The sequence below is a fragment of the Gymnodraco acuticeps genome, unplaced genomic scaffold (assembly GCF_902827175.1).
Source record: "Gymnodraco acuticeps unplaced genomic scaffold, fGymAcu1.1, whole genome shotgun sequence".
Classification (NCBI taxonomy): domain Eukaryota; kingdom Metazoa; phylum Chordata; class Actinopteri; order Perciformes; family Bathydraconidae; genus Gymnodraco; species Gymnodraco acuticeps.
Genome location: NW_022989913.1, coordinates 1,772,694 through 1,798,330, shown reverse-complemented (window position 1 = coordinate 1,798,330; position 25,637 = coordinate 1,772,694). Strand labels below are relative to the sequence as shown.

Genomic DNA, 25,637 nt, shown 5'->3' with positions numbered 1-25,637 from the left:
ATACTGGGACCTGGATTCGCCTGAGGGGCTTCACAGGAAAATGAGAAAAAAGTTTAATTCCACTGTTATAATGAATGATTGTTTAGAAATGTATTTACTCTGAGTTGTCTCTCCAACCTCCTGCCATATCTCCTTAGTCATAATGTACTTTCAAAATCACCTTAGGCATAGTTTCCTCATTGCAATTCCTAATTGAATTGTCTTTCTTTTAGCAGGTGCTGAGTGTAAACAGATAAATAACATTGACAGCTCTCCTTGTGTCCTACTGTCTGGGGCATGTTTTCAGAGGCTGCAGGACATGAGTGGCCGGAATGAATGGACACAGCGGCGAGTTGAGCCGAGTGAATCCGAAAATCGTGCTGACCGACCTGTGTGTGTTTCTTCAGAAAGAAGCGTGACTGTGAGGGGAGAGACGTAACAACTCCCTGCTTTCCACGGCTCCCTTATTGTAGGGGGTGACTGTGTAACTTGCAAAAAAGAAGACATGTACTTGCAAGAGAAGAAATAAGGTTTGTTCTCGCCTTCTCGCACGCAGGCAGCGACACTCAACACTTGAGAGGAGCTGACGTTAACCCGTGTGCAGCAGCGGAGACACGGAGCTGCCACGAATAGATCCAGTATCCACGACCCCAGACCGGGATAGGACCTCGTGTTCTTCTGGCAGTGGACTCGTATATTTCCCCTGTCTTCTCCCACTCCCCGTGTTTGGCTCTAACTCTTGTGTTTTTACACGAAGTGGATTTGTGTTCAAACTGAAGACAGGACTAGCGGTTCAGAGAAGGAGAGAAATGCCAACGGCGGTGACAAAGAGGAGATTCAGTAAGTGCACCGTTATCTTTTTTCAATGTCCCCCATTGAACTTGAGACGCAGCTTAAAGCTCTGCTGTTAGCGAACTTGCTGACATTACGGCAACAGTATGTATTAATGTGTTTGTTCTGTGTGTTATATTGGCTGGAATTACTTTGAAAATGCTTTTTAAAGGTGTAACTTGAACGGTGAAAGGTTGCAAGTCGGCTCCGTCTGGCAAAATCGGTGTTCGCCTCACGGCCACGCACACAGTTAGTTACTGTGTTTATTTGTGCTAACCTTGAATGTATAGCTAACAACAACTTTTATTACAAAGCCGAATGAGAGATAACAGCCTAATAATCGTTCTGCTTATGGCTTACAGAAACACACAGTCAAATTCAGCCCTTATAGACTATCCACAGAAATGAAGGTTGAATGGGGAAATAAGCAGCTTCTCAATCACTTATTTCACAAGTGATTTTCGATAAAAACAGCAGCACAGAGTTGGCAATAAACTGAGCGCAGGCACTTTTCAGTGATCAAATTGATGTAGCAGTGGTCTATGCAGGGATGAAATCTTAAATCAAGCTGAAAATCTGTCGAGAATCACTAACGAAATAATAAATAGGAGCAGTGGTGGTCTGTGGGGAGTGAGCCTTTCCTCACTCTATTTTGCTCTAATTGCAATGTATGGATTTGACATTTTCGAGCTTATACTAGAACATATTTGCCATAAGGTGTCAGAGCTCTCTCAAAACCTTGCCTTTTCCCTTCAAGTGGGCTCGTACATGAGTGCGTGACCATGTCAGCAAGAGCCTCAGGAAGATGAAATCTTTGCTCTTCCTTAATTTATCATTACCACAGACAGGTATTTGAATTATTGTATACCAATCAATTTCAAAAGCTCGTGTGATGTGGACTTTCTCATTCATCTGCCCTAAAAAAAAAAATCACTATTGCTGCAGCATGGCTGTGGAGACAGGTTTGATGTCATGGATTTTCTCCTTGCAGCTGGAGCAAAAGCATACATTTCAGCCACCATCCATCAGAGAATTCAATAGCAAAACCATTTTTTGTGACAGCTTTTGCAGGTGCTCTACTTCATCTGATAGCCATTCGCCTAAAGCCCTCTCCGGGTCCTAAACAAATCTGAAATAGGGGAAGTGTTTTTTCACTGGGTAGATTTACAGAAAGAAAGCATTGCATTGAGCCTACAGCACTGTTTGGGTTATTTAAAGAAAGGATTTGAAGCCGGAGTGACATGCTGAAGTAGCCTCATGGCCATCCTTATCAATACATGAATCCGATTAAAACTGTCACAGACACAATGTAGAGACATAAACACAGCCAAACTGTAACAGGATGAAAGAGGGTGGGTGGGTTTCTTGGAATTGCATCAGAGGCTTTCTGCAACTAAATCATAGGCCTTGCATGTGTGGGTTTCTAACCTTCAGCTTCTACCCACTGAAAAGACAGTGACATTTCTAATCTAGATTTAGGGTAATTTATTAATAAACTGTCCTGTTTTAGCTTATAAAACAAAGGCATCTCAGTGGGACAGCCTATTGTAAAAATATTATTGCTTTTGCATGTGGGATGTTCCATCGACACTGGAGAATACATGCAGATTAGGCAGTGGAGTCTCATTGTAATTTATTTTGTGTTGTAAGTGAGTCTCTCTCGTACTGTTTGGATCTAAGGTTCATAGTTACCTGTTGTTGCTGTCTGGATAGATATTTTATCATTTTAACCTGTGTTGACAGTGCTATTAGATGCCATGCTGCTGAAGCATTAAGGCTTTCTTCAATCATGTTGACTAGATGTTGTCAGGAGACTGCAGGCTTTCTTTACTGTGTTTATCCTGAATGATTGTCCTGTTGATTCTGTCTGTTTGTGGGCTGTGAAAGCCACTCTACAATCAATTAACTTTTTGGCATTTCCTGTAAAATATGTTAATATGTTCCGCCATGGTTTGAGCACAGGTGTTTATATTTCTTTATACTGACACATTCCTGCAAGCTTTTAGGCCTTTATTCCACAACTACTTCAAACCAAGAATCAAGAGAAGACATTTGACTTATTTGACCTAATCCTCATGACTCCTGAGGATTACAGGGTGACCCACAATGGATCACCAGAGTGCTTTCTTCTTTTGTTTCTTGCCAGAAGAGTCAACAGTTCATTTGGTGTCCGTTGGGATTTTTTGAAAGAGTGCCTCTGAAAGAAAAAAGCCTCTTAACCGGTGACGTCATCTGCTTGTCACACATTTTGGCAGAAGCCAGGCTACATACAAACAATTAGCAAACATCAGCTAGTTGGCATTGCAGCCACCTGAACTGAATTGTTTGTATTATGCTTTAAATCATGGCTAAAAAAGCAGATTCTCCGACTAAGGCTGCATGATTTGCATTAAATAACTAACTGCTATTATATTGACTGATAACTATTGCGATATGATTCACGATACTAGAGGGATTGGTCTTTTTTTAATCCTAATTCTCATTATAGTTGAAAAGTATAGTCATTTACTATTTATTTATGTTATGAATACAATTTGTGGGCCAGGTTATCTCTGCAGCTCCACAATATCTCATTTTAAATGGTATTTGAACACATATTTAACTCTAGAAATGTTGTGCTTCCTCCAATTTAAACATTCCACTAGTCCATATTGCAATTTCAATTACATTTCAATGAATGTGCAGCCCCAATTATTATTTTCTTACCATATAAATATGGCTATAGTTTGTTAGCATACAACATTGACCTAGAGTAGAATCAACATCTAGTATCGGTTATTATACTGATGTAAATAAACCTTCAGAAAAGCTTTCCATTTTAGTTCTGGTATTCGTTGGCGGGTATTACCCCGGTTAATTAATGTGGGAGTGACACCAGTAACCAGTGTTGCAGTTCGTACATTGGTGCCAGGGCCTAGGGCTACCCTTTTTTAACTTTTGAATGTCAAAGATGGCTTCAAATGAATTTACTTATTTTTGTAAGGCTGCATCAGTTGTGTCTGTTGTCCTGGGTAAATCCCTGGCCTGCGTGAGCATTGTATGTTGTGTGGTATTTCCTTGCAGTCCTGGTCTGGGGCTCGTAGCCAGAGCATGTGCCTCGGCTTCCTCATATGTCGGCATTCCCTGGCAAGGGCCGGGTTGAATGGCACTGTAAAGAAAACCAGCCCCTCTGTGGCCACACACTGAAAAACCACTCGGCACAACCCTCTCCAAACTGACGCTTTCTCATGCTTTCCATATGGGTAAAATCTGGGTAATTTCAGGGCCTGGAGTTATAATGAGAGGTTTTAGACATAGTGTGTTGGTCTGTGGTGGGCGGGATCAGCATTTCTAAGGTTTATAGGGGATTATAAATGCTCTGGGATTCCTCATTGGACTACTGTCAGGGCGTTGGCACAGAGAAACCAAAAACTATTTTTCACTAGGCTAACTGGTTCCAACTGGTTGTGATGAGGCTCATTGGCATAGATATTACAGGAGCCAGACAATCTTAATTTTAAGGCTGCAGATCTGGCTGGTTTATTGTCATTCTTAAGCTTTGAATTCAGCTATACAATGTGTGCTCCTTTGCTGCTTAGACGTCACTCTTGAGTCTAAAGATACACTGCAAGCAACGGCCATTGGCCTGTTTAGCATCCCATCCCCACATAAAGACAGGCTGCTCTTAGTTGCACGCTTGGTGGATTTTTAACAATGCTTGTTCCTTAACGTCAGCAGCATAAAGGCAAAGAGTGATTTACTACTCTGTCTGCAAGGGTAATGTAGGAGCAATTTGACTGCTGATTGAAACCAGGTCTCCCATTTCAGAGTCCACTGGTGGCATTATAAACCATTTACACCGATGTTTTACAGAGCACCCCTGCAATGGGGAAAGTGGAAACAGACACACGGCCTAAAAATGGCTTGTGCTACCACGAGAGCCCTATTTTTATCCATTCCTTATGGGATTGGTTGTCTTTACTTCAAAGTATGTATGTGGTTTAGTGAATATGCATGACATTGAAAGGTCAAATGGTAATCAGTCCTGTTTTTATTCAAGATGAAGGACCTACCAGATATATGGGCTCCGTCTGCTTTGGATTATGCAGCTTTTTCTTTAAGCGGTGGAGCTTTGTTCTCAAGCCATTATGTGTGAATCAGAGCTGCAGTCCAAATTCGGGGAAAGATTGGCTCGGGCAATTTGCTGTGTCGAGACCCTTTGACTTCTTTGCACCTTTTCTGTTTGAACATACAGTATGTTAGAAGGTAGCCATTACTTAAATGGAACAAGCTGACTTAATTACATCTTTAGCACCCAAGCCTTAAAAAACACACAACTCATTACAGAGTCAAAGTGCTGCGAAAGAGCAAGAGGAAATAAAGTGCAAAGACGACACGTGAATATTGTCCCAATTGGATTGCTGAACCTTTAGGATGTGAGTATTCTGGTAATGCTACTGTTAATGACTCAAGCTCAATATTAGCTGCTGCTTCTTCATGCTAAAAGCTTTTTACTAAAGACCATGGAATAAGCCTTGATATTGAAGTGCAGTCTGTGTTTACATGAATGTGTTGTCATGGCTTGGGTTTCACAAAAGGTTAAAGTGGGTTTCCTACAGTTTAAAGCAAGTTAGATATAATGTCTTCCAGAATCACATTTAGGACCAACTCCACTTGGACCAAAAATGGAAAAGACTAACACATTATTAATTGTGTTGAACATGTTATGAACAAAACACAGTGTGCTTGTTTACATTGCTTGGTATTGGTTTCAGCCATGCCACAAATTCTTCAACTTCCCCATGTCGTCCCGTGTCATGTCGTCCCGTGTCATGTCGTCCCGTGTTAGCACCTGCTCGAAACAGTATGGCACATCCACATATGAGAAAAATAGGAGTGTTATTTGCTCTGCTATCCTGAACTGTGGGACTTTAAGGCATTTCAAATATTTTAAACATAGATGTCACCAATTATTTTTGAAATATTAAATTGCAATGTCAGAAAGAATATTACCATTTAAAGCCTTTTTCAGATTGATTAATTCTGCATTAGAGTAGCATGATCCTTTAGCTTAAAGGGGACCTATCATGCAAAATGCACTTTGTGATGTTTTTTATACATAAATATGTGTCCCCGGTGCGCTGGGGAACTCACACAGCGTCAGAAAATAAAACCCTCTCTCTTTTCCTCCGTACCCAAATCTTTTAAAAATGGGTGTACAACGAGCGGATACAGATTCCATCCGAACTGACGTCGGCGGACCCACAGAAAGTTGCTATCAGAAACAATGCCTGACTTGTTTTGAACGTAATCTCGTCTTTGTTTACATTAGCAAGCCTCACTAACACTCAGAGCTAATCTGTACTGAACTGAGCACATGTGTTTAAAAAGCAGGAAATACAAAAGGACTCATCTTGTGATAAACCCGCAAGAGAAAAAGCATTTGAGCTCCATACTGTTTCAGAAATAATCCGTGACGTGGTTTAAACAGGATGGCGTTTTATCACAACCGAATGTAACTTTATCTCCGGTAGAATTCTGATCAGGCATTAGCTCCGCCTCCTCTTTTTTTTTTTTTCAAGCTAAGGACCCAAACTCTGCGTTTCTCTAACAGGGCTGCAAAAGAGGGGTTTGAGCAGTAAGAGGCATGGCTACAATGGGTGATCTGGTTGGTATTTTGAAAAAAAAACTTCACAGACATGTTCTGTATAGGTATGGCCCTACAATATATTTTTCAAATATAGCATGATAGGTCCACTTTAATTTAAATGGATTTTTCATGCAACATTTATAAAGCAGATAAATTAAAAAGTAGTGGGTTTCCTCAGTTTTTTACTTGCTGACAGCTCAAAGATATCACTGTTCTTTTTGCTGAAGACAGATTTTCTGATGTGAGAAATTAAACTGTGGAATATCATTAACACAATATGCATTTATTGCCTATTATTATTATTATTATACATAACAAAGTCTGTTGTGAGATGTAGAAACTGTTGCTATTCATCTGCTGTCCCTGTGATCTCAGAGGGTCCCAGATGGTTTTGCATCCACACAGGCAATCTAATTACAACTTTTAACCACCACATAAAGTGGATTGTGTACAGGTGCTGTAATCGTTTTATTATTTTATCGTTGTTTCCTATATACAGTAAGGGTACTTGCATATTTAGTTGCTTTTGTTACCTCTCTCAATTGGTATTTAGGAGTAATTATGTGAAGCATCAAGTGTAGAATGCTCACTGCAGCTGTTAATGGTTGGGATGTTGATATGATACAAAAAGATTAGAAACATGTATTTATTTAACAGGCTGGTTCACGAACTTGTCTCAATGTTAAGGGCATTGCTAGTGGAACCACGTGGAATAAATGACTGTTTGTGTTTAAACATGGTATTTACAGGTTTGTGTGCTTAATGAGTTTAGTGCTTACTCATGACATATCTGCTAGTGTGGGAAAAACGTTAATACGGTACAGTGTGTGTCGAATATCTGGCCTTCAGAATAGTTTTATCAAAGGCCATTATCAACCTCATATTAATATATCAGCTACAGTGTTAGTTACATGAAGAGCTTAATAATTGGTACAAATGGTCAGTCTACATCAGGGGTGGGGAACCTTTTTCCTCTCAAGGGCCATTTACATTTTTTCAACATCCTCCGAGGGCCATACAAATGATTGACCTCTGCTTAAAAATACTAAAATCACAGCCCATTCTTTTCGCATTTCTTTCATGCTGTGCAAAGAAAAAGCAACCTCTTAATCCAGATATCTAACCATGACTCGCGCATGCATGCATGTGCACAGTTGTGGCATGACCATCCAAACAGAAAGATATGGACACAAGATGTGTGCAAATGTATTTAGTTTCCTATCCATGTGGACATGATTTAACCTCCTCTAGGGGGGTCCGGGGGGCCTGCTCCCTAGGGAAGATTTGTTTTTAAATGTTGAAGTTAAAAGCATCAATCTGGTGTGAGAGCAACATTAGGAGATCTATGGAAACATCTCTCAACACCCAGATGAAACAGAACTGTAAGCAGATTTTATTTTTCTTTATGGATATTTTACAAATCACTCCCCTTTCAAACTGTATTCTTGTTTATTAATAACAACTTTGTTTTACTGTCATATAGTATTTTATACCTTATTTTTTTATAACTATAATGATCATATAAAGATGTGCCTTTACCTCACTGGTTGTAGAAAAAGCTTCTTATATTCGTTAGCATAGCTAGCTAACCAGATGCTAATAACAACAAAGTTATTGACTGTATGATCAGAATGACAGATGAACAGATCGCCACTGGGCTTTCAACTAAAGACACAGACACGCAGAAACTGCGGCATGTGTACGGCTCCTTATCGGTACTGCAATTTCTGAAGTGCCGGAGCGGCGTTCTGGTGCTCTCCGTCAGCACTGCACCTCTGTCAGACGAGACATATACCACGTGATGACAGGTTAGGCTCGTGTTGTGTTCAAGGACCCTGACCTTGGCCAGGAAAAACAGGCACTCGCTTGTTTAATTATATTGCGGTCTAGATTTCTTACATTTTTTTATTTTTTGCGTGTGTTTATAAATTACCTCGAGGGCCGTACCAAATGGTCTCACGGTCCGTATACGGCCCGGAGGCCGGAGGTTCCCCACCCCTGGTCTAGACTGATCATTTTTTGATCATTTTTCCATTTAGTATTACTCACTTGACCATGTAACAAATAAAACAATTGACCATGCAATTTATTCAATATCTGTCAAACAATACAACAATGTGGTTGTTCAGATCAAGTGTTCTCTCTTGCTTTGACACCACATGTGGTTGTTTTTGTTGCCTTGCTTATGTTTTGTGTCATCCTGCTGAGAAACCCCTTGAAATGGGACAAAACTGTTGTTTTATTTTGCCCTTTTAAATATTCTACATTTATACTTTCATAATGTAGAGTGTACTCTTCAATTTAAAAATGAAATATGAGACTCATTTTCAGGCAGTCATTATTGTGGTGATGAGTTTACTGTATATCGAATGGTGATGCCTCTGTAATGCATCAAATCCAACTGTGAATTTTATGAATCATTAGGGCCCAAATAGCTTCATGTCCTACATTTGCCACTTGTGGGTTATTACATCTCTCACTTGAGATCCTAACATGGATGCTCATCCTAGTTTTATGGCACACTTTGATCACATCTTGTGTATTGGCAAATGTACCATGGAGTTGACAGGAACGAGCGACATGCGTGTAAGACCTCAGTGCTTTGGTTGTGCGCAGTCAGCAGAAGTGCACAGATGATGCACTCGTTCATTTTAGCTCGATGCAGACAAATGGAGCAACGGCTCAGCGGCCGCTGTCATTCATTTTGCTTGTCATTGTCAACCTATTCTTCTCAGGTTCTCATCTAATTACAACACACACACAGCCACACACAGCCCCACACACAGCCCCACACAGCCCCACACACAGCCACACACAGCCCCACACACACACACCACACACACACACACACACACACACACACACACACACACACACACACACACACACACACACACACACACACACACACACACACACACACACACACACACACACACACACTGGCTGTATCAGAATTGATGCAGAACATTACATGAAGGTCAAACAGTGAGCTGTCTTATCAGGCTGGGCTTAAATGGCACATAACTCTAGGCTTCAAAAATTGAAGAAATGTGACAAATTCACCTAGTTTATGTAGATTAAATGTTGCCTGTGATGAACAATGATTCAATTTTTGCATTTTCGCATGGCCTGGGATCCCAATGTTAATTAACAATACTTTAGCAGTGCAGACAAGCAAACCTATCCTTTTCAGAGATGGAAAACATGTAATTCTAGTAGTGTATTGAATTGATTATCCACTATTGACACTTAACATGCTGTAACACTGTTGCATTACTGATTGCAGTTGTAAAGTAATTCCCTATTTATGATTTTAGAGAACCAATCATGACTTTGCATGTTTTAGCTTGCACTCTTCTTTCATTGGAAGGATGTCAGCACATCATAGCTTTTCCCCGTTTTATTTTTTTACTTAAAAGCTTCTTCCCTCAAGGGAATCTCTGTCCAAGCCATTACCAGTTTTGGCGATAATACAGTTATTTAAGTACATAGACAGTCAGATGTTCTGTGTGCACTTTCAAGTGCAGAAATCATGCTGACTGTTAGAAAAAAATATTAGGAAACGGTATCAAGACACTTTGTCAGACCATCCACATGGTTGCTATTAGCTAATAGAGGTACGAGGTAGATCATAACTGACAGTTGGAACCATAACACTATTAGAAGGCTGACCTAATGGCAATTTTGTCAAAACAGAGTAAAAGCAATTTTTTGCTTACGGAAACACAAATTCAGTAGCTGACCATGTGTTGATTTTAGCAGTGAGGACCCTCATTTCCACTAGCTGGGTGTGAAGCGTGAAGCGCAACAGTGAATGGCGGAAAAGTGCATGCCTTGCACTCCACTCCGTCTGCCCCACTGATACGGCAGATGGATAGGATTTTGGGGGGCGGGGCACTTTGGCAGTGAGGGACAGAGATGACAGCTCTTCGTCCGTGGAGGGCTACCAAGGCCCTTGGCTCTGAGCAGCTAGCGTGTCCTCCTGACAGAGCCTTGATGCCATCATAGTAGGGCTGTGCAATTAATCGTATTTTAATCGCAATTACGATTATGGTTTGCGACGATTATGAAAACAGCATAATTGACAAAATACGATTATTTTGCTGGGTGCGCTTTCGCCCCTCCCTAAAAGCCCACTCGGCCACGTGGGAGTGACATGTGTTGTGAGTGTTCAGCGCGAGCGAAAATGTCAGAATAACTCGTTAAAAAGAAGGGTAAAACTATTTCCACTATTTGGAAGTAATTTAGCTTTCAGGAGTCCGACGTGGAGCAAAACAAAGTACAGTGCAGGATTTGTTACCAGGTTGTGTTGGCACCACACGCTAACACAACCAATCTCTTTAATCATCTGAAATACAACCACAAAGTGCAATACGACCGGGCAATAATCCTACAAAAAGCAGACCAAAAAGCAGATGCCGCTCGACTTCATCCACCACATCATCACAGTCATCGATTCAGGACGCATTGTACAGAGCAACGGCCTACGCGACGAGCTCGCAGAGACACAGAGATATTACAGGTGCCATTTTCACATCGCTAAAGATATGTGCCCAGTTAGCACTGTTAGCAACCAGGGCTTTAAGCAACTTGTCAACACGTTGGACAAGCGTTACGCGATGCCGTCTCGGTATTATTTCAGCAGGTCTGCGCTGCCTGCACTATATGACAAATGCCGTGGGGAAGTTGAGAGAGATGTGGCTTCAGCTGACTACTTTGCCACCACAACGGACCTATGGTCTAGCTCAGGGGCGCCCAACCAGTCGATCGCGGGGAGATTCCCAGTCGATCTCGAGATGTGTCTAAAAATAGAGCAACAATATTCAGTTTTATCGTTAATGTCCTGTAACATAATCTTCCTGTGCCAGAATAATGCACTTGAACGCATCAAAGCTTTGTGATTGGCCGGCGTCACCCCAATGCCCCATGTGTCGGGGGGCGTGGCTGGTGGGCAGTGGGCACTATTTCGCTGACGTTGTCCGTGTCAACAGGAGTGACAGTCCGCACACACACAAGACCGCAATTATGGCAGAAGCAAAAAAGCCCAAAATATATCATTTTCACTCCGAGTGGGAGGATGATTATTTTTGTATCTATTCCAATTCAAAGTCCATCTGTCTCATCTGCAATGCGAGCATGGCTTTATCGAAGAAGGGTAATTTAAGAGCGGCATTTCAAAACAAAATAAATGGTCAATGAATAATCGTCAAAATAATCGTGATATCAATTATTGACCCAAATAATCGTGATTATGATTTTTGCCATAATCGCACAGCCCTACATCATAGTGTTTAGCGTTGACGGCATGTCACGATGGACCTCATGGTCAAGCAATGAATAAGTAAGGGCAGAATATAAAGATGGCACACTTGAGTAAACAGGATTCAGTCTAATGCCAATCTAAAGTCTTATTCCTCCTTATCTATATTACTTTTTCACTAAATCTCCACTTAGTTTACACATAACCTTTACCGGTTAAGTGGCAAAATGCTGTCTGGCCTGTGGCATGTGCTTTAAACATAGACTAGCTAGAGAGCCTTTACAGCTTGTGTGGGAGATGTTTTCCAAGATGCTGTGATTTGATTAAACCCGAATGCATGACACAAATGAGGACAAGTGACTCTAATAAAGTCATGTAATGCAATAACTTAGTCACTGAATTAGAGCAAGGCTTAAAAAGAGTTCTGTTTTCACAACTAGAACAAATTAAAGACTTAAGTATGAGGCTACTTACTGTAAATAATATACTCTCAGGGCACTAGCTACTGCTTGTCAAATTCTGAATTATGGGACAAGCGTTTCATATGGTAAAACTGTTAAGAAGGGTGTTAAATATCTTTAAAGAGGCAATAAACGACATTCAAAGCATATCTATGATTCAGAGGATTTGACGGGATTGCAACCCAGCCTGGAGATGGCTGACCCAGCGGCTAGCATGGAGATGGCTGAGCCAGCGGCTAGCATGGAGATGGCTGAGCCAGCGGCTAGCATGGAGATGGCTGAGCCAGCGGCTAGCATGGAGATGGCTGACCCAGCGGCTAGCATGGAGATGGCTGACCCAGCGGCTAGCATGGAGATGGCTGAGCCAGCGGCTAGCATGGAGATGGCTGACCCAGCGGCTAGCATGGAGATGGCTGACCCAGCGGCTAGCATAGAGATGGCTGACCCAGCGGCTAGCATGGAGATGGCTGACCCAGCGGCTAGCATGGAGATGGCTGACCCAGTGCTAGCAAGGAGATGGCTGACCTAGCGGCTAGCAGCTAACAATGCTAACGTGATTTCTACTCGGTATGCCATTTCTCTATTGACTTTTGAACTTTCTTTTAATGGAACGTCCAAACAGTGACTGAGATGATAAGTTGTAGCCTTTTTCATGTTTATATATAAATATGGAGTATTATAATATAAATGACCCAATACGCCGTTGCACATTACCAGCATTAATCAGACTCTCCATAAGTATGTTTCAAGGTTACACAGCGTAGTGCAGAGCTGTCAAATCGGCCTAACTGCAGTCAGACAGTAATGGAATATCTCAGCGTGAGGCTACAGGATTGTTTAGGTGGTGCAAGGAGGGGAACTCATTTGGCTCTATCTGTAATAAATTGAATTTATTGTATATTTAATGTTTATGGACACTCGATAAAAGGCTGCTTTCCATTTCAACAAGGTCTACAGCTTATGTTCCAATGCAGCACATTCATGGGTGTGGTAGGTCCTCATAATAAAACACTATATTTATGTTTTTATTTATAGAGACAGTTTTACAAGCAGAGAAAATTCCCTCAAACCTTAAATATCATAGCCTTTTTGGTTATTTGCTAGATGGAGTTATATTAAGAGAAAAACAAACTACAAATGTGGGTTCACAAAACACAACCTTCAATATTAAATACACATTCAAATAAATGTGTCAAAGAAGGACATCAAATCCTGAAGGATAGCCCCTGATCATCCATTACTACAGGCCTGATCAGATTCAGAAACTTGGATTTAAAGGGATCCTAGTTTTGATGCATTGCAAGTTATGCGGATAAAGAGGAAAGCTGCGTGTCCAAAGGAGGTTTTATGAAAGAACATTTTACAATCCCCCATAGATCAACATGGAATACGTAAGCAAGAAATGCCGTGGCCCTGAACACCTCAGGAAATCCTGGCCATGTGAGTTTTCATTTATAATGTAACGATGTTATTGAAACCTAACGTAAATAATTTCTTCTTGCCGTGGCAATAGTGAGATATGACCTACTCCCAAGCAAAATATGTTAACACATAGTTACATATCATGTGAAAAAGTCCTAGAGTCTGAGAAAAAAGCTCTAATTTCACAAATCTTATATGAATATATTGGCCATAATTAATATTAACAACAATGTGTGGACTCTTTCAATTCTGTGTAAGGGCACTCAGAGTATTACTATCACAGCATGTATCGCCTTGCAAAGTAGAGATGTATTGGAGTAATGTCACCCCCTCCATCTGTGTGATGTTTACTCTTTACTTCTTAACTCGATTAGTGTCAGCACCGAGTCATTATGCCTCACAACTTGATTTTGGGAACTCCTTGGTTATAGTTCAAACATTTTCCTTCCCTGCCACCCTTTGTTTTTACCCACCAGGGAGGGTCAAGAGAGCCCTAAAGACATAGCAAGGTGAGATCCGTGCTGCAGCTCCTCTAACAGAGCAATGATTCATGAGGCTGGCTCTCCTGTCCCTGGGGCTGGGAGGAATAGCTGGCATTATCTTCTGCAAATGAGTTTGAAAATGCTCTTGGCCAGGTTGACCAGGGCTCTGATTTATAGCTCACAATGTGCTGAGCGGTTAGGCTCTCTTTCCCTGCATAGCTATGAGCCCCCACCACCACTGCATGTACCAACACGCACCCACATGTATACTCACACCTTCTCATTTCAGTGCTCCGATATGTGCGTCTTCACTTTAAGTTTACCACCATGTATTTAAAAGAGAAAAAGATCATTTGTGACACCAAAGTTGCAGAATAAAAGAAGTAGCCTAGTGTTCTTATTAATACGTCAACAGAAGGGTACACAGTTTTTCCACCTTTATCTTTCTTTGTCAAAGCCATATAGAGATATGAGCCTTATCCTTGACATAAAGTAGAAACTACTGTCAAAGAAATAGAAATTGCCTCCTGAAAATTGTTCCTTTTATCTTGAATCTGAAGATACAACTCTTCTCTTCTGAAATAGTGTGGTTAAGCCCTTTTGGATAGCTGAGACTTAAGGAAGGCTGCTGATTGCTTTGACTGTCTTCCTCCCTAATAAGCTTTATATCCATGTCTGAGCTTTGGAGTCTCCTATCTGTTCTGAAGTTCTACTTTCAGCCACGTTATGGTGCCTACAATATTTGAGATGATTAGTTGACAGAGAAAACTGCAAATGTTTGAAAAAGCTTGAGTCACTTGACATGGTGGAGCTTTATTTAAAGCCTTCAATTGTCACAAAGCAATTAACATGGCAAACAACTTCACAGAGCCCCTCAGAAGGGCTAAGAATGTTCTAGCCCTTTTTAAATCAGAAAAACTCCTGTCTTATTCCCACGCCCGTTCGTCTGCATTACACGGAAATGTCTTCACACGCAAGCAGGCGTTACTCTCATTATTAAGTCAACAAGGATTATTAACTGACGGTAAGTGAAATAACGGAATAACCAGTATGTTTTCACATCAAGCATGTCCTTTCCTGCTATTCTGCTTAACCTTTTCTACTCAGAATTGCAAGGCTTGGAAGAACCAGGGGGTGGGAAAGTCAGTCTGCAAACAAGGCTTGCACAAACCGGATTTGACTTACTTTGTGAAGCGTTTGAAATGCAAACTGACAGCTAATGTTTTAGCCAACATCACCTGCTTACTTCTAGTGTTGCAGTCTTCTCCATTAGAACATTCCCAGTCCTGTCTCTCCAATGTTACGTAAGATCCACACAAAGGCAGAGCTTTCGTCTCCTCTCTCCGAGAAATCACTAGAACTCTTTAGAGGAGCAGCAGCAGTTGCTTTGGGTTTTAATGAGGGACATCTAAAGTCTGTACGTCTCAAAGGTCTCCACATGGTGTCTTTCCAAGATATCATCCATCTTCCAAAGCCCTTCTCCCCATCTCCCCATCCATCAGAACATCACTTTTTCCAAGCTGGATGCTAATGTTTCTAAATGGTGTACTTACAAGTGGATTATTTAAAAGGCTACATGTCAGAACGATCTTTATCTGGCAGCCTGGCAGCTTGACTCAGACTCACTCTGCTTCCTGTCTCTGCATGTTGAGTAGCTTGTTTTTCTGCACTCTCCTACGCTTTTCTATATAGTATTCTGTGCTCACCTCAGTTGATTTGAGCCAAGTTAAAGAAATCTTGGTTGAAGACAAGAAAATCTCTTTTCTTGACTTCTTTTTTTTTCTTGTAAGAAAGTGAATAGACAAGACCTTGTGTTTTAGGCATGATATTGAGAATATGAGGATAATCCACCATTCTGAATACTATCTTCCATTTCATTAAAATAAGGATTTTAATCACTTAACCCTTTGATGTTAGGCAATTTTCTTTTGGCAACTTCACCTTTGGTTACGTTGTTGAGGAGATAAGGCCAACCGAGGCTTGAAAAGGGTATTTATTCAGCGATATCCAGTAGGGGTGTAACGGTTCTCAAACATTTCGGTTCGGTACGTACCTCGGTTTTTAGGTCACGGTTCGGTAAGATTTCGGTACAGCAGAAAAAATTATCACAAAACATAAAATATTTTTTAGGGGGTTTTAATTATTATTAAACTGTGAATAATGTATTCACTCAAATAAACACAACATATAATAAAATAAACATTAAGGTGCAGCATTTCGATGAACTGAAATAATCTGTACTTGAACTGTACTGTACTAGTTTGACATAAGGACTTGCTTGTCATTGTATTTTCAAGTTTTTTTAAAGAAAAATGAACTTGTCCACATTGCTTGCCGGAAGGGCAGATCTGCTGGCACTAACAATGTCTCATGCTGTGGAGAACACCCTCTCGCTAGGGACAGAGGTAGCAGATACAGCCAGGTAGCGCTTTGCTAACATGGCACTGAACTCTCTGCGAGTGGTGGAGGCTTAAATGCTAGTGGGAGTTGGGTTTGTACTTCAGTCATTTTTCTTTTGGTACCGGTGATATTCACGTTCGGGTGATGCCTTTTCAAATGAGTGTGCAAGTTTGATGTAACCCATTTTAGTTGAACAATACCGACAAACAGCTTTGGTTCGGTCCACCTGTCTTTGTACGTAACTGCGAAACCAAAATGTTCCCAAACTGGGATGATGCTGGAGGATTTTTGAGCTCAACTTTATCTGCGTTCGCCATTTCGCCAATTCCCCAAACTACTGACTACATTTGAAAGCATTGACGTATTGATAAATAAATAGCGATAAATGTTTATACAATTCGCTAAGACTCCCAAAAATATGCAGCAGCATGGCCAAAAGGCATTTCACACTTTGTTTGCTACACGTCTTATCTCTACGTTTGTACCTGCACAAAGCAGTCAGGCACTTTGATCTGATCTGACGTAATGTGCAGCAGGCATACTTTATCTGCTTAAAGAATCACCACAAACAAACAAACATCAAAGTTCAGTCCAGCAAGTTGGTTAATGAGTAAGATTATTTTTAATTGAAAATGTAATTGTAGTAATTTTTCTCTTCCTGAGCTAAAACCGTTGGATTATATCTCTAAGAATTGAAGAACCACTGCAACACACTAAAACATTCATACTACAACTTTAAAGAGTATATTTTTTGTAGATTTTGGGCTGATTTTGAATAGGTCATAAAACAACAGCATACATAACAAGTACTGGTTACAAGTTTAAATAACCGAAGAAGTCCACAGAAAAGTAGTTCATGAGTGGGATCCTTTGATGTGGGGTTGGATCAGATCTGATAGATAGAATGTCCTAGATGATACAGCTCGGGAGTGCAAACACAACTTCAAGTGGGTCTAATTTAAGATCAGAAAACCATTTTAAATATCTTTGACAGCTGCATAGCTCTGCAATACCAAACTATAGCCATCATTACTGCTATCCTTTGATGGTTTCATATTACATTTCATATACAGTATGTGGTTTTATATCAAGTTTAATAAGTTAGGAGTATCAGTCTTCCGTGGGAATGCCTCCAAACTGCTGGCAAGTAGTTTTGGACAGGATTTTGGACAACGATGAACAAAATCTTTAGGGTTATATAAGGCAGAAAGTACCAGTAAAGCAAATAGCCCCCAACAGTTCTGCTTGCTTTGATCGCCAATGAATGCCAACAATCATCAGTTATTGTACCTGCAGGCTTCTAGTTGTGCATGCATTGTGTTATGGTTGCAGGATATTAATGGGGAGCAATTGGACAGCTTGACAGCTAGTGTACCTTAAGCAAAACATTCATTGAAAATGGATAGTGTTTTATATCGATCCATCAAACTTGGCAGTATTGGCCCTGATTCCAGGTCAGGAAAATCTGACTACATCAGAATTTGTCCGGAGTGGTCCGACCCTAATGGTTTGAGAGCTTTGATGTAGCTGTTCCCTTGTGATTAGATCACCCTAGCAAGAAAGGGAACAAGATTACAGACGCAGGGACATTCTGTCTTGGGGTTAATTCATTTAAGGTTTCGGTTGAGAGTCAACAATCTTGAGTCCTCCAAACTGCCAACAATCAAAAAATGATTTATAAGATGAGCAAAAATAATTTGTGGTCGTCTGCATATTCATTGCTGAGTTGTCCCATTATTCAGTGGCTCATTTACATTTTAAGCAGCATATCATGGTCAAGGACTGTGTGTACTTCCTCCCATGATCCTCTGGAGCTTTCCAATGAGTTTACTCTTTGAGCGTAGAGATGAGGATATTGATGAGAGACAGCCTGACCTGTGCTTGTGGCATGTGAGCATTCATTCAGCTCTTAAGCTTCCAAAGGACAAACCGTAGTGATTGACCTTGTTCAAAGTAAATTAAGACAACAAAAAACGTGAGCGTTTACTCTGTAATCAGCATTTAATATGCATTAATAACCTAATGGGGTTTGTCAGATCAATGGATTTAACGTTACTGTGAAGTTTTTAAGGAAACGCAGGCCTTTCAACTTCCTATTCGCCATGATGTCGTGCCAATTATCTCGCTCCCCTGAAGCTTTCATCTGCAGGATTATTTGTCACAGATCTTATGTACGAGTAAATATTTGTCAATAATATGTCAATCTGTCTGAGTTGATAAATGTGACATGTGTTGCTTTGGATGTTTGGCAATCTGAGTATTGACAACAAGTGTGACAGCCATGAACTGTGATATGTCTTAATGGTTGGCAGCAGCGTTTCCGCCAGGGAGGCGCCTTGCCGTCATTTGATGCCCTTATTCAGCTAGGAACGCCCTGAACTCTAGCCGAGGCCGTCCAAAAAAAAAAAGATAATTTGAGAGAAGATCGAGATTTTATTGCTTGAAATGACGAAAAGGAAAAAGGACAAGGACATCCCTCAGTTGGAGGGGCAAAGGAGTCTGGTGGGATTATTTTCGCCGCCAGCAAAGCGTGTTCCTGTGACGGAAAAACCAAAACACCACCGTACCTTCCAAGGACCATGCCAGAACGTGTGTCCCTGTCGGCAGGGATACGTAAAGAGATAGTATATATAAGGGACGGCGCAATTCAAAATTGTGTGTGTGTGCAAACGTAAAGAGATAGTATCTATAAGGGACAGCTCAATTAAAAATGTGTGACACGACGTGACGTCACCGCGCTCTCGGGGTGGACGCCCTCTCAGCAGTCAGATTATATCACACCATCCTCGTTATTCCTCCAAAATAACTTTGTGTAGATTCAAATATGGTTACATGCTAACATCCTTCTAAAAAGTCATGTTTTCAAAACTACAGAAAAACGGATGTCTTAAAGAAAATCTATATCTTTTGACCATGGGGGAATGAGACTGATAAATGATCCATTGATAAATTGGAAAATGCAATTACCAGCCTATTATTTTTCCACTAATGGAATTCCTGCAGGTAATTACAACAAATATTAAATATTGCACTGTTCAGAAGGATATTTCCTACATGTGTTGACCAATTTCTGTGACCGAAGAACAATTTATTCAATTTCTTATTTCGATGTGCCGAATTGAATACAGTAGTTTTGTGAGTGCATCCCTCTTCGGTACTGCTATGCACCCTAGGCTATAGAATGATGAATTCATTGTTGCTTCCCCTATTCTCGTGCATCTTTTATAACGGTGTTTAAAGACTTCACTGGTGTTTTTGCATGTTTTAACCCGTTCTGAAATGTGATCATGCTGTGCGATGCAGCAGCCTTGTAGCAGCTGGACTTAATTTCATTCAACACAACAGTCTGTGTGGGGGCCGACACTTATGGGGTGGTATGTGGTATGCTGATGTACTCCAACACCTGATCCTTCGGAAAACTTGTGTTGCTGATTGCTCCACCAGCAACAAAGTTCCCATCATCAAGCAAAGCATTTGTTATTGCTTTCCCTAATGCATGTTTTTTCCCCTTTGGGCTTTCTATCGACTTTCTGGCAAATGCAATTCAATGAAAAATGATGAGCATGGATTGGACAGTCAGGAAAATAAATGTTTGTGTCTTTACTTTAGATTGCTGACATCCTCGTGGATTCATCTTCTTATTATAGACACATGCATTTCCAAACATTTGGACTACCTATGTTGTAAATGTATCATCTTTTCGATTTACATACGGCATCTATTGCACGTCTGTCCGTCCTGGGAGAGGGATCCCTCCTCTGTTGCTCTCCCTGAGGTTTCTCCCATTTTCCCTTTAAACTGGGTTTTCTCTGGAAGTTTTTCCTTGTACGATGTGAGGGTCTAAGGACAGAGGGTGTCGTATTGTCATACTGATATTCTGTACAAACTGTGAAGTCCACTGAGACAAATGTAACATTTGTGATATTGGGCTATATAAATAAACATTGATTGATTGATTGATTTACTGCAGTTGTATTTATAGTAATGTTCTGGTCCGTCTGATTGATCTTTACAATATTCTATGGTCTCAATACACATTAAGTGGGGATTATAATTAATGTTAGGGTCGAAATGCACACAATAGATTCGTATCAGCATGTTGATGCATTTCTAGTTTTGAATTCAAAAGCCTCACCACACAGCTAAGCTCGCAGTTAAAGCACAAAAATGGCAGTAGACATTTTCTTTTTTGCAGTACACCATAATCATAAATGCATATTCCTATAATCATAGTGCAGTAACAATAACACATCAAAACACCCACTTAACCGGTTGCCTCAGTGTGAGATGTAACTCAGAAGTCATCATACTCAAGAAGCATTTTGTAAATCCATCCTAATATATTCAAATATCAACTATAGAAATCCTGCAAAGCAGCAGTACCAAAGACACATTCCACATCATTTCTGTAAAGCTGTGAAATTAAACAGTGCCTCTACTGTGAGATACAAAATGCAAGGTTATCTCCATCAATTACCAACGGGAGAGACCGACACTTCAGGGTTCACGCTGGATCTTAAAGAGCGCTGTGGCAGCCAGGGGCCCGGTGCTCAGTAGGTGTCTGTCCTGAAGCCCTCCCCCCTCTAGTGCACTTCTAATGTGAGCATGTGCTTCTTCACATTAGCGAGAGCAACAGAGCTGCTGCCGTTTGACTGAGCTTTTTAACAGGCCGGCGCAATGTTTGTGTGTGATGCTGACACAAGAGGAGCAGTGAGAGCCTGTGAGGAGGACTGGATCTGGTTGCACACGTCAATAAACAGACAGGAAGATGAGCATTATATTGCCTCACAGTCAGAAGTAGTGAATGGCAATTTTGCCCGAGGACAACTCCAAATAATGTAGTATTCTAGCTGCTGTATATGTCATTAATCTTCATAATAAGGATTAGATCCACTAGCAGGGTTTGACAATAACAATTGTCTTGTCGCTCAGGGCCAGTTTTCGGTCTAATATTTGTCCAGAGATACATCTGTTATCTTTTCTCTCTTTGTCCACTCACTTATTTGGTCCTTTTTTCTTTACCAGTGAGATTGCACTCTAGATTCATTGGTAGTATGCTTTTAAAAAACGGACCTTTCTACGAACTGGCTGAAATGTGTTAGGTCTTTGCATGAGTGCCTATTCTCCTCGTGCAAAGCAATTTTGTCTCCTAAACTCAGTAGACTTCTTGTTTGTTTTTGTTTTTTTATACAAAATGCAAGAGGAAAACTATAGGTTACTTACGTAACCCCAGTTCTCAGAGTAACATGTAGTGAGATGTCTCACTATGGGATGCGCCTCATCGCGAGCAAACAGAAGCATCAATCTCATTACGCCAATCCTTATTGGCTGGTGATCTTGACGTCAGCGTCAGGGAATCCACCCCCTATAAGTAGCTTGCGCTACGTCGCATGCGTCATTCAAAATAAGCACCTCTTCTCGCTTCACCATAGCAAGGAGGGCCGTCTGGTGAGACATCTCACTACATGTTACTCTGAGAACTGGGGTTACGCAAGTAACCTACAGTTCTCATTCATAACACTCCGTTCGATGTCTCACTATGGGATATTGTAGCTCCCGTATTGCCAGACGAGCTTATCTCGAAATTCACCAAACCAACCAGAACTTAACAGGTAGAGCTCTGACTCAACAAGGTGCCCAGCACTGCTCGGGCCACGCTAGGAGCAGAGACATCTAGCCTGTAAAAGCGGACAAAAGTGAGCAACGAGGACCAGCTCGCTGCTGCACAAATGTCTTGGATGGAAACACCCTTGAACAAAGCCCAGGATGTAGCCAGACCACGAGTCGAATGAGCATGCAGACCCGAAGGTGCCTGCAAACCCGGACTCGTATAGGCCAAAGCAATTGCCTCCACAATCCAGTGGGAGAGCCGTTGCTTAGTAACGGGCTTGCCCTTCTGAGGGTTAGCCCAGGACACAAAGAGTTGGTCATTATGACGAAACTCTTTTGATCTGTCCATATAGGTGCGTAAAGCACGGACTGGACACAATAGATCCTGCTGCTGTTCCCCGGAGGAACACAGCGGCGGAGGAAATGCCTCAATGTCAATTGGGGTACATGAACCAACCACCTTAGGTATAAAGGCAGGGTTGGGCTTCAACAACACTCTCGTTTGCCCTGGGGCGAACTGAGTGCATGAAGGATGTACAGATAGCGCATGAATGTCACTGACTCGCTTGGCAGATGCCAGGGCCAGTAACAGCACTGTCTTGAGTGACAAGTGCTTCATTTCAGCTTCTTCAAGGGGTTCAAATGGGGTTAGAGTGAGCCCATCTAAAACCACTGCCAAGTCCCATAAGGGCACCAGTGACCTGGAAACAGGGAGGAGCCTGTGAGCCCCTTTCATAAAACGGCAGACCAAAGGATGTTGGCGAGCCGTCTTTCCCTCAAAGCCCACATGGCATGCAGCAATAGCAGCCAGGTACACTTTGATCGTAGAGAAAGCTCTGTGTTTATCAATTAAGTCCTGTAGAAATGATAAAATCACCCCGACAGGACATTGAAAAGAGATGTGTCCTTTTTGAAGGCACCACTCCTCAAACACCCTCCACTTGCAGTCATAGAGAGACCTGGTGGAGGAAGCTCTCGCACTCTGAATAGTGTTTATCACCTTCTGAGGGAGTCCCACTGTATTCAGATTGTACCACTCACGGGCCAGGCCCATAGTGCCAAGCGCTCTGGGTGTGGGTGAAAGATCGCCCCCCCCCGCCTGAGACAGTATGTCCCTGCGTAATGGGAGCTGCCATGGCTGCCCACACAGCAGCTGATATATCTCCGCCAGCCAGTACATTGCGGGCCAGGGCGGAGCTATCAGGATAAGTGTGTGGCGTTGCTCTCTCACTCTGGCCAGAGTTGGGGGTATCAGAGCCAGGGGTGGGAACGCGTACAGAAGGCCCGGAGGCCAAACGTGCGCAAGCGCGTCCACGCCTAACGGTGCGTTTAAATCGCGCATTGAAAAGAATAGCTGACATTGAGCATTTTCTTTTGATGCGAACAGATCTACCGCGGCTCTGCCGTAACGCACCCACAGCTGGCTCACAATCCTTGGATGTAGAGTCCAGTCTGCATAAAGTGGTATACCTCTGGACAGTAGATCCGCCCCGAGGTTCATCACTCCTGGTACGTGCGTCGCTCTCAGAGAGAGGAGACGTCTGCCGCTCCATAAGATCAGTTTGCGTGCCAGCATGTGTAACTGGAGAGAACGCAAACCCCCTTGGCGGTTTATATACGATATTGTGGTCGTGTTGTCTGTCCTCACGAGGACATGATGTCCTCTGAGAAAAGGCAGAAAGCGTTTTAGGGTGAGGAACACCGCTAAAAGCTCCAGGTAATTTATGTGCGCCCGCTGGAGGTCTCTGCTCCAGAGACCCCTCACCGGACGACCTTCGTAAATACCTCCCCAACCTGTCAGACATGCGTCCGTGGTGACCACCTTCCGTGAAAGGACAGCACCCATAGGCACGCCCCGTACTAGAAAAGTCAGGTGCAGCCAGTGGCACAGTGCCATTACGCATTTCACAGTAACCATTACTCTCCGCGCGCCATGACGCGCGGAGTTTAGTTTTAGAGCGGCTACCCAGCGCTGAAACTCCCTCATGTGTAAGCGTCCCAGTCGTACGACCAGGATGGCTGACGCCATGAGCCCCAGGCATGATCTGAAGAGAACATGTTTGCGCAGCTGGAAATGAGCGAGACAAGCTCTGAAAGCTTTCACTCTTTCCGCTGACAGGCGGGCTGTAAAGGGCACCGAGTTCAGGTGTAAACCCAGGAAGAGTATAGTCTGCGCGGGGCACAACATGCTCTTCTCTGTGTTTATTATGAAACCCAGGTTGAGCAGGTGCTTTACGAGGACATTTGTCTGCGTAATAGCCTCCTGCTCCGACTGTGCGAGAAGCAGCCAGTCGTCCAGGTAGGTCGCCAGGCGAATACCCTGTTGTCTTAACGGGGCTATCGCGGCTTCCGTACATCGTACAAACACTCTTGGACTGAGAGACAGACCAAAGGGAAGTACTCTGTATTCGTAACAGATCCCCTGAAATGCGAACCTCAGATATTTCCTGTGTGGGTAATATACTGGGATGTGGAAATACGCATCTTTCAGGTCGACTGATGTGAACCAGTCGTTTTGTCGCACGAGACGCAGCAGAGATGTGTGAGTGAGCATTCTGAATTTGTATCTTTTTAGATATTTGTTCAGAACCCTCAAATCTAGTATTGGCCGAATCCCGTTCCCTCCCCGTTTGGGAACGAGGAAATACTTGGAATAAAAGCCGCTCTGACTCTGCTCGGCGGGTACTATAGATATAGCCCCCTTTTCTAGGAGAGAGAGAATCTCTTTCTCCAGAATATGGGCTGACTCTCCTCAGGCTTGTGAATGCAGAATGCCCGAGAAGCGAGGGGGGGTGACAGCAAATTGGAGTCTGTAGCCCCGTGTTACTGTCTTGAAAACCCAAGCAGATGTTGTTAGCATCTTCCACTGTATGCTCCTAAGAGCCAGCGGAGATGTCACGTCTCTTACCCTCTGAGTCTCTATTTGTTGTGTTATGGGGCCCTCTAGTGTCTGAACACGGTGGTACCCCATTTCGACAATCCCCACCGACACTGCGCATGCGCGTGACGGTGGTGCCTTCACAACCCCAGCCGGCACTGCGCATGCGCGTGACGGTGGTGCCTTCACAACCCCAGCCGGCACTGCGCATGCGCGTGACGGTGGTGCCTTCATAGACCCGTCTATTATCCGCCTTTTGAGAGAGGCCGTAGCTGCTCTCAGAAGGGGAACAGTTGACGGACTGTTTATTGTTTTTATGGTTTTTATTTTAATTTTTTTTTTTATTTGAGCTGCGCCCTTGGCCTGAAGCCTGGATGCGTCAGCGGAAAATGGTGTATGTGAGAAACAACAACAATATTGTGACATGTGTTTTTGCGGACTTGAGGATGGCGTTGAGGCATCTCTCGAGGCAGCGGGAACACATCTAGAGCTGGGGAACCGTGGACTTCCAGCTCTGTAACAGAGGGGAGAAGGGGGGGCTGTCAGGCCGCCCGCTTCTTCTTCCTCGACTGCTGGCCAAAATTCTGGGTTGGCTGCGCCTGGGCTGCAGCCGGAACCGGAGATTTTCTAGGCCAACTCGCCCTCGTCTCCTGCCTGGGCTGGGGACTCGGGGCGGGCTGCG

General features: G+C 42.5%; 1 protein-coding gene across 1 annotated transcript in view; it reads left to right on the top strand.

Moving 5' to 3' along the window:
• The first annotated feature begins 393 nt into the window (after positions 1 to 393).
• Positions 394 to 25,637, top strand: part of LOC117541926 (receptor-type tyrosine-protein phosphatase F) — a 173,924-nt gene continuing 148,680 nt past the window's right edge. The window contains exon 1 of the mRNA XM_034209273.1: positions 394 to 819. The gene's annotated coding sequence lies outside the window, so the exon portion shown is untranslated. The remainder of the gene's footprint in view (positions 820 to 25,637) is intronic.